We start from the raw sequence: 9,455 nt of genomic DNA, 5'->3' as shown, positions 1-9,455 counted from the left end.
CGTATTCCCTGCGTGTCGTAGAAGGCGACTAAAAGGGGAGGGAGCGGGGGGCTGGAAATCCTCCCCTCTCGTTTTTTTTTTTTAATTTTCCAAAAGAAGGAACAGAGGGGGCCAGGTGAGGATATTCCAAAAAAGGCCCAGTCCTCTATTCCTAACGCTACCTCGCTAACGCGGGAAATGGCGAATAGTTTAAAAGAAGAAAAAAAAAAAAAAAATATATATATATATATATATATATATATATATATATATATATATATATATATATATATATATATATATATATATATATATATATATATATATATATGTGTGTGTGTGTGTGTGTGTGTGTGTGTGGTTGTGTGTGTGTGTGTGTGTGTGTGTGTGTGTGTGTGTGTGTGTGTTTGTGTTGGAAATGAGATGTTTGAGGACAATATGTGGTGAGGTACTTTGATCGGGTAAGCAATGAAAGGGTAAGAGAGATGTGTGGTTAAGAGAGCAGAAGAGGGTATTTTGAAATGGTTTGGTCACATGGAGAGAATGAGTGAGGAAAGATTGACAAAGAGGATATATGTGTCATGGGTGGAGGAACGAGGAGAAGTGGGAGACCAAATTGGAGGTGGAAAGATGGAGTGAAAAAGATTTTGAGTGATCGGGGCCTGAACATGAAGGAGGGTGAAAGGTGTGCAAGGAATAGAGTGAATTGGAACGATGTGGTATACCGGGTCGACGTGCTGTCGACGGATTGAAAAAGGAGGGCATATGAAGCGTCTGGGGTAAACCATTGAAAGTTCTGTGGGGCCTGGATGTGGAAAGGGAGCTGTGGTTTCGGTGCATTATATATGACAACTAGAGACTGAGTGTGAACGAATGTGGCCTTTGTTGTCTTTTCCTAGCGCTACCTCGTGCTCATGCGGGGGAGGGGGTCGTTATTTCATGTGCAGCGGGATGGCGACGGGAATGAATAAAGGCAGACAGTATGAATTATGTATATGTGTATATATGTATATATAAATATATATATATATATATATATATATATATATATATATATATATATATATATATATACATATATTTTTTTTTTTCCCTTTGTCTCCCGCGTTTGCGAGGTAGCGCAAGGAAACAGACGAAAGAAATGGCCCAACCCACCCCCATACACATGTATATACATACGTCCATACACGCAAATATACATACCTACACAGCTTTCCATGGTTTACCCCAGACGCTTCACATGCCCTGATTCAATCCACTGACAGCACGTCAACCCCGGTATACCACATCGATCCAATTCACTCTATTCCTTGCCCTCCTTTCACCCTCCTGTATGTTCAGGCCCCGATCACACAAAATCTTTTTCACTCCATCTTTCCACCTCCAATTTGGTCTCCCACTTCTCCTCGTTCCCTCCACCTCCGACACATATATCCTCTTGGTCAATCTTTCCTCACTCATTCTCTCCATGTGCCCAAACCATTTCAAAACACCCTCTTCTGCTCTCTCAACCACGCTCTTTTTATTTCCACACATCTCTCTTACCCTTACGTTACTTACTCGATCAAACCACCTCACACCACACATTGTCCTCAAACATCTCATTTCCAGCACATCCATCCTCCTGCGCACAACTCTATCCATAGCCCACGCCTCGCAACCATACAACATTGTTGGAACCACTATTCCTTCAAACATACCCATTTTTGCTTTCCGAGATAATGTTCTCGACTTCCACACATTCTTCAAGGCTCCCAGAATTTTCGCCTCCTCTCCCACCCTATGATCCACTTCCGCTTCCATGGTTCCATCCGCTGCCAGATCCACCCCCAGATATCTAAAACACTTTACTTCCTCCAGTTTTTCTCCATTCAAACTTACCTCCCAATTGACTTGACCCTCAACCCTACTGTACCTAATAACCTTGCTCTTATTCACATTTACTCTTAACTTTCTTCTTTCACACACTTTACCAAACTCAGTCATATATATATATATATATATATATATATATATATATATATATATATATATATATATATATATATATATATATATATAAAACAAACCTTCAAAATACTAACTCTATCTCCTCACTTCATCACTACATGTCATCACCTATGCTCCTATTTGTTTTCTTGTCTTATAAAAGCTATTAACCTCATAGCAAAATATCTTTTTATTCTCCCTAAAGTTCAGTGATACTCTCTCACCCCAACTCTCATTTGCACTTTTTTTCAACCCCTTACCTTCCTCTTGACCTCCTGCCGCTTTTTATACATCTCCTGGTCATTTGCACTCCTCCCTTGCAAGTATCGCCCAAACGCCTCTCTTTTCCCTTTCACTAACAACTTTACCACATTCCACTATTCACTACCTTTTCTAATCTACCTACATTCCACCTTTCTCATGCCACATGCATATCTTGCACATGCCACCGCTTCTTCCCTAAATACATTCCAGTCCTCAACCACTCCCCTCACATCATTTGCTCTCACCTTATGCCAATCTTCACTAAATCTCTCCTAGTATTTCCTCACACAAGTGTCCTTTTCCAAGTTCACTTATTCTCACCACTCTCCTCTCCCCGATATTCTCTCTCCCTCTTTTGAAAACCTCTACAAATCTTTACCTTCGCCTCCACAATATAGCGATCAGACATCACTCCAGCTGTCCCCTCACAAACATTAACATCCAAAAGTCTCTTATAATGACCTTTGACTATCTCTTCTACTCACAAGTTTTCAAAATCTCTAAAGGTTTGTATGCTTTAGATACACCTTTAGATACATTTATGTATATCTCTCTTTTTAAACCATGTATTCCCAATCACCAGTCCTTTTTCAGCACACAAATCCACAAGCTCTTTACCATTTCCAAACACAACACTGAATACCCCAAGTACACCAATTACAACCCCAACTGCCACATTACTTACCTTCGCATTTAAATCATCCATCACTAATACCCGGTCTCGTGCATCAAAACTGCTGATACAGTCACTCAACTGCTCCCAAAACACTTGCTTCTCAAGATCTTTCTTCTCATGATCAGGTGCATAAGCACCAATAACCACTCATCTCTCTCTCCATTCCCTTTCAGTTTTACCCACATCAGACTAGAATTTACTTCCTTACACTCTATCACAGACTTCCACAACTCCAGCCTTAGGAGTATTGCTACTCCTTCCTTAGCTCTTGTCCTCTCATCAACCCCTGACTTTACTCCTAAGACTTTTCCAAACCATCCTTCCCCTTTACCCTTGAGCCAGTTATTGAGCAGTAGGAAACGTAAGACAAGTTTACAAAATCTCTAGAGGTTTGTATGTTTTAGATACACCTTGTTTAGCCCCAGATAATTCCTTAGTGTTGTAATCGTGTAAGTGGATGTGCTTCATTACATCACAAAGTTTTAATAAATCTACGGTAAATAGTTTGTTAATATCACTCCTGTGTTTAGTTAGGTAGATTTCTATACCTCTGGCTAACTTCGGGTTGCCTGTCGGTGTTTAGTATCCCTAAGGCAATGGCCACTATGGATGCATTCGTCGTGTTCATTGGAATGTGAGGATTACTTTAAGGTTCACCTCATTTCGTTTTGAAGAATTCATTTTCTATGAAGTACATAACTAAGAATGGTTTTTGTGGGTAACTAGTATATTCTTGAACATTTTCTCATTTTCTTTTTATTTTGTAAGTAAGAATGGTCACAAGAAACTAATAATGCAAGGATATGAAAATGGATACTATAAAACGCGCAAGGCCACAGAACACAATCAATCTGAGTAAAACAGACACCGTCATAGATACCGTATGCAATTTTATAACATAAGATTAACGAATTATATGAAAAAATCCCAAAGCCAATGATATATATATATATATATATATATATATATATATATATATATATATATATATATATATATATATATATAAGGGTGAGAGAGATGTGTGGAAATAAAAAGAGTGTGGTTGAGAGAGCAGAAGAGGGTGTTTTGAAATGGTTTGGTCACATGGAGAGAGTGAGTGGGGAAAGATTGACCAAGAGGATATATGTGTCAGAGGTGGAGGGAACGAGGAGAAGTGGGAAAACAAATTAGAGGTGGAAAGATGGAGTGAAAAAGATTTTGAGTGATCGGGGCCTGAACATGCAGGAGGGTGAAAGGCGTGCAAGGAATTGAGTGAATTGGAACGATGTGGTATACCGGGGTCGACGTGCTGTCAATGGATTGAACCAGGGCATGTGAAGCGTCTGGGGTAAACCATGCAAAGTGTGTGGGGCCTGGATGTGGAAAGGGAGCTGTGGTTTCGGTGCACTATTACATGACAGCTAGAGACTGAGTGTGAACGAATGGGGCCTTTGGTGTTTTTCCTAGCGCTACCTCACACACATGAGGGGGGAGGGGGTTGTTATTCCATGTGTGGCGAGGTGGCGATGGGAACAAATAAAGGCAGACAGTATGAATTATGTACATGTGTATATATGTATATGTCTGTGTGTGTATATATATGTGTACATTGAGATGTATAGGTATGTATATTGTGCGTGTGTGGACATGTATGTATATACATGTGTATGTGGGCGGGTTGGGCCATTCTTTCGTCTGTTTCCTTGCGCTACCTCGCTAACGCGGGAGACAGCGACAAAGCAAAATAAATAAATAAATAAATAGATAAGTAAATATATATATATATATATATATATATATATATATATATATATATATATATTTTTTTTTTTTTTTTTTTTTTTTTTTTTTTTTCATACTATTCGCTATTTCCCGCGATAGCGAGGTAGCGTTAAGAACAGAGGACTGGGCCTTTTTTGGAATATCCTCACCTGGCCCCCTCTGTTCCTTTTGGAAAATTAAAAAAAAAAAAAAAAGAGAGAGGGGAGGATTTCCAGCCCCCCGCTCCCTCCCCTTTTAGTCGCCTTCTACGACACGCAGGGAATACGTGGGATGTATTCTTAATCCCCTATCCCCATAGGGGATATATATATATATATATATATATCACTCCACTATCTGTAAATCCCTTCTTTTCTCTATCTTTATCGTAATCTTTTCTACCCCAACTGCTGCTGCTGTTGTTGCTACTGCTACTACTACAACTACATTACAAAAGCTCTTACTACTACTGCTACAACAACAACTACACTACAAAAACTTTTACTACTACTACAACTGCATTACAAAAGCTTTTACTACTACTACTACTACAACTACACTACAACAGCTTTTACTACTACTACTACTACAACTACACTACAAAAGCTTTTACTACTACTACTACTACAACTACACTACAACAGCTTTTACTACTACTACTACTACAACTACACTACAAAAGCTTTTACTACTACTACTACTACAACTACACTACAAAAGCTTTTACTACTACTACTACTACAACTACACTACAAAAGCTTTTACTGCTACTACTACTACAACAACTACACTACAAAAACTTTTACTACTACTACTACTACTACTACTACTACTACTACTACTACTACTGCTGCTGCTGCTACAATTACACTACCAAAACTTTTACTACTACTGCTACTACTAGTACTACAAGCCATTCTTGGAGGGGATCATCTACCAACCAAAGAAAACGACAGAAAAGTTGGCCAATGGGGCGGTACAGTACAAACCCAGTCCTGTTGACAGAGCTTATTAAGGCTACACAAGGGTAAACAAACACTTTGATTACCTCGCGCTACACCAACCATAAGGACCTTAATTTCAATCACAACTTATATGATGCGTTGTTCGCTGTTTCTTTGTTCTGTAAGTCTAACGTCTTGCGTACGAAGATTTCACCTCTTGAGTACAATGACTTGGATTTTCTCCCTGATTCCAGGACGTAATCCCCCGAACAAAACTTCCTAACCTCATGAGCACGACAATTTAACCACTTGAGTACGATGACTTAATCCCTTGAGTAAGATGACTTTCAGTTAAGTTGTCGTAATTAAGTCGTCGCACTCATGAGTTTAGGTCGGCGAACTCCGGGGACTGTCTTCGTATCAAGAGTTAATTCAAGTCATCGTACTCAGGAGGTGAGTCGTCGTACTCAGGAAGCGAAGTCGTTTTACTCAGGAGGTGAAGTTATCGTACTCAGGAGGTCAAGTCATCGTACTCAGGAGGATTACATATCCGTAGTAGGCTCGTAAGAACATATGTGATCCCATAAACCTGGTAGATGAATGTAGTCATATTAGACGTATCTTTATGCAGTCATATCATCCCACTTGGTTTGTGAACATAGCTTACTGGAAAGCTAGGAAGACATTTTATGCTTCTTGTAACAAAAATATGATAAATAAGGATGTCTAAATGTTTAGTGTTGCGCTATTCTCACAACTTAACTAATGTGAGACATGTTCTGAAAAACGGTGTACGCAATGTTGTTTTCCAGTACAATAATATCATCAGTAAGACCATGATAAGTAGTAGGCCAAATCATGTAACAATTGGGAGTGTTTAAACCGTCAAATGCAAGGCATGTTTATATAGGACAGACCGGTAAAACTGGCATGTTTATATGGGACAGACCGGTAAAACTGGCATGTTTATATGGGACAGACCGGTAAAACTGGCATGTTTATGTAGGACAGACCGGTAAAACTGGAACGGAGAGGTGTTATTGGCACCGTCATTCAGTACACAGGGATGACCACAAAAATGCGATCGCTAAACATTGTCATGAAAATGTTCACCCTACAGATCTTGAAAATCCCGTTATTTTATACCCCTTTGCTGATTTTGCCACATGCAACGTCACTGAATGTTTGAATTGCTAATACTAAGAACTTTCATTTGTCCCGAGGCAATTTTAAGGCATCAACTAAATCATTATGAGAGAATTGACAAAACACGAAAACAAAAAAGTTGTTCAAGAGACAGCCAGCTACCCAGGTCAAACCCCGCCACGTGACTCTCTTTAATCACTCTCCTTTACAACGGTCACTGCAAGACAAATCAGACAGTGCTTTGTCTATAATGACTGGTGCTGGACGGCGGGAATCAAGTGTGATGTTGGGATTCAAATAACTTTGTTAAGTACTCGCACCTGATGAGGTGGATTGTCTCCACGAAACATGTGCTACACGTATAGAAAAATTACATGTTAAATAGAATTGTATGAACTTCTACTGAAGTGTTATTTCACTTTCGTGTGTGTGTGAGCGAAGTGAGAGGGTCAGGGAGAATAATTTGGTAAACAGAGAAGAGGTAGTGAAAGCTTTGCGGAAGATGAAAGCCGGCAAGGCGGCGGGTTTGGATGGTATTGCCGTGGAATTTATTAGAAAAGGGGGTGACTGTGTTGTTGACTGGTTGGTGAGGATATTCAATGTCTGTATGGTTTATGGTGCAGTGCCTGAGGATTGGCGGAATGCATACATAGTGCCATTGCACAAAGGCAAAGAGGATAAATGTAAGTGTTCAAACTACAAAGGTATAAGTTTGAGTATTCCTGGGAAATTATATGGGAGGTTATTGATTGAGAGGGTCAAGGCATGTACAGAGCATCAGATTGGGGAAGAGCAGTGTGGTTTCGGAAGTGGTAGAGGATGTGTGGATCAGGTGTTTGCTTTGAAAGTGTATGAGAGAAATGATTAAAAAAGCATATGGATTTGTATGTAGCATTTATTGATCTGGAGAAGGCATATTACAGAGTTAAGAGAGATGCTCTGTGGAGGGTATTAAGAGTATATGGTGTGGGAGGTAAATTGCTAAAAGCAGTGAAAAGTTTTTAACGAGGATGTAAGGTATGTGTACGAGTAGGAAGAGAGGAAAGTGATTGGTTCCCAGTGAATGTCGGTTTGCGGCAGGAGTGCATGATGTCTCCATGGTTGTTTAATTTGTTTATGGATGGGGTTGATAGGGATGTGAATGCAAGAGTTTTGGAGAGAGGGGCAAGTATGCAGTCTGTTGTGGATGAGAAAGCTTGAGAAGTGAGTCAGTTGCTGTTCGCTGATGATACAGCGCTGGTGGCTGACTGAGTGACTGAGTTTGGTAAAGTGTGTGAAAGATGAAAGCTGAGAGTAAATGTGAATAAGAGAAAGGTAATTAGGTTCAGCAGGGTTGAGGGACAAGTAAATTGGGATGTAAGTTTGAATGGAGAAAAACTGGTGGAAGTGAAGTGTTTTAGATACCTGGAAGTGGATTTGGCAGCGTATGGAACCATGGAAACGGAAGTGAGTCACAGGGTGGGGAGGGAGCGAAGGTTGTGGGAGCGTTGAATAATGTGTGGGAGGCGAGAACGTTATCTCGGAGAGCAAAAACGGGTATGTTTGAAGAAATGATGGTTCCAACAATGTTATATGGTGGTAAGGCGTGGGCTATAGATAGGGTTGTGCGAAGGAGGGTGATTGTGTTGGAAATTAGATGTTTGAGGACAGTATATGGTGTGAGGTAGTTTGATCGAGTAAGTAAAGAAAGGGTAAGAGAGATGTATGGTAATAAAAAGAGTGTGGTTTAGAGAGCAGAAGAGGGTGTATTGAAATGCTTTGGTCACATGGAGAGAATGAGTGAGGAAAGCTTGACAAAGAAGATATATGTGTCAGAGGTGGAGGAAACAAGAAGTGGGAAACCAAATTGGAGGTGGAAGGATGGAATGAAAAAGGTTTTGAGCGATCGGAGCCTGAACATACAGGAGGAAGAAAGTCGTGCAAGGAATAGAGTGAATTGGAACGGAGTGGTATACCGGGGTCGACGTGCTGTCAATGGATTGAGCCAGGGCAAGTGAAGCGTCTGGGGTAAACCATGGAAAGTTTTGTGGGGTCTGGAACTGGAAAGGGAGTTGTGGTTTCAGTGCATTACACGTAACAGCTAGAGACTGAGTGTGAACGAATGTGGCCTTTATTGTCTTTTCCTGGCGCTCCCTCGCGCGCACGCGGGGGAAGGGGGGGTGCCATTTAAACTGTGGCGGGGTGGCGGCAGGAATGGATGAAGGCAGCATGTATGGATATGTACATGTGTACATATGTATATGTCTGTGTATGTACATGTATGTAGATGTTGAAATGTATAGGTATGTATATGTGCGTGTGTAGGCGTTTATGTATATACATGTGTATGTGTGTGGATTTGGCCATTCTTTCATGTTTCCTTGTGCTACTTCGCTAACGCGGGAGACAGCGACAAAGTATGATATATATATATATATATATATATATATATATATATATATATATATATATATATATATATATAGATAGATAGATAGATAGATAGATAGATAGATAGATAGATAGATAGATAGATAGATAGATAGATAGATAGATAGATAGATAGATAGATAGATAGACAGATAGATAATCATTAATTGCGTCGATATTGCTTATACTGTTCTAATAATCTACTAATTCAAGCATCCACTCCCTTACTTCATTACCCATCCTCTCATCAACATAGTTTACATAAGGACAGGCTTTACCAGATGAGCTATTCGATTCAAGTCTTA

The sequence above is a fragment of the Panulirus ornatus genome, chromosome 43, assembly GCF_036320965.1.
Source record: "Panulirus ornatus isolate Po-2019 chromosome 43, ASM3632096v1, whole genome shotgun sequence".
Classification (NCBI taxonomy): Eukaryota; Metazoa; Arthropoda; class Malacostraca; order Decapoda; family Palinuridae; genus Panulirus; species Panulirus ornatus.
This window is presented reverse-complemented; position numbering follows the sequence as displayed.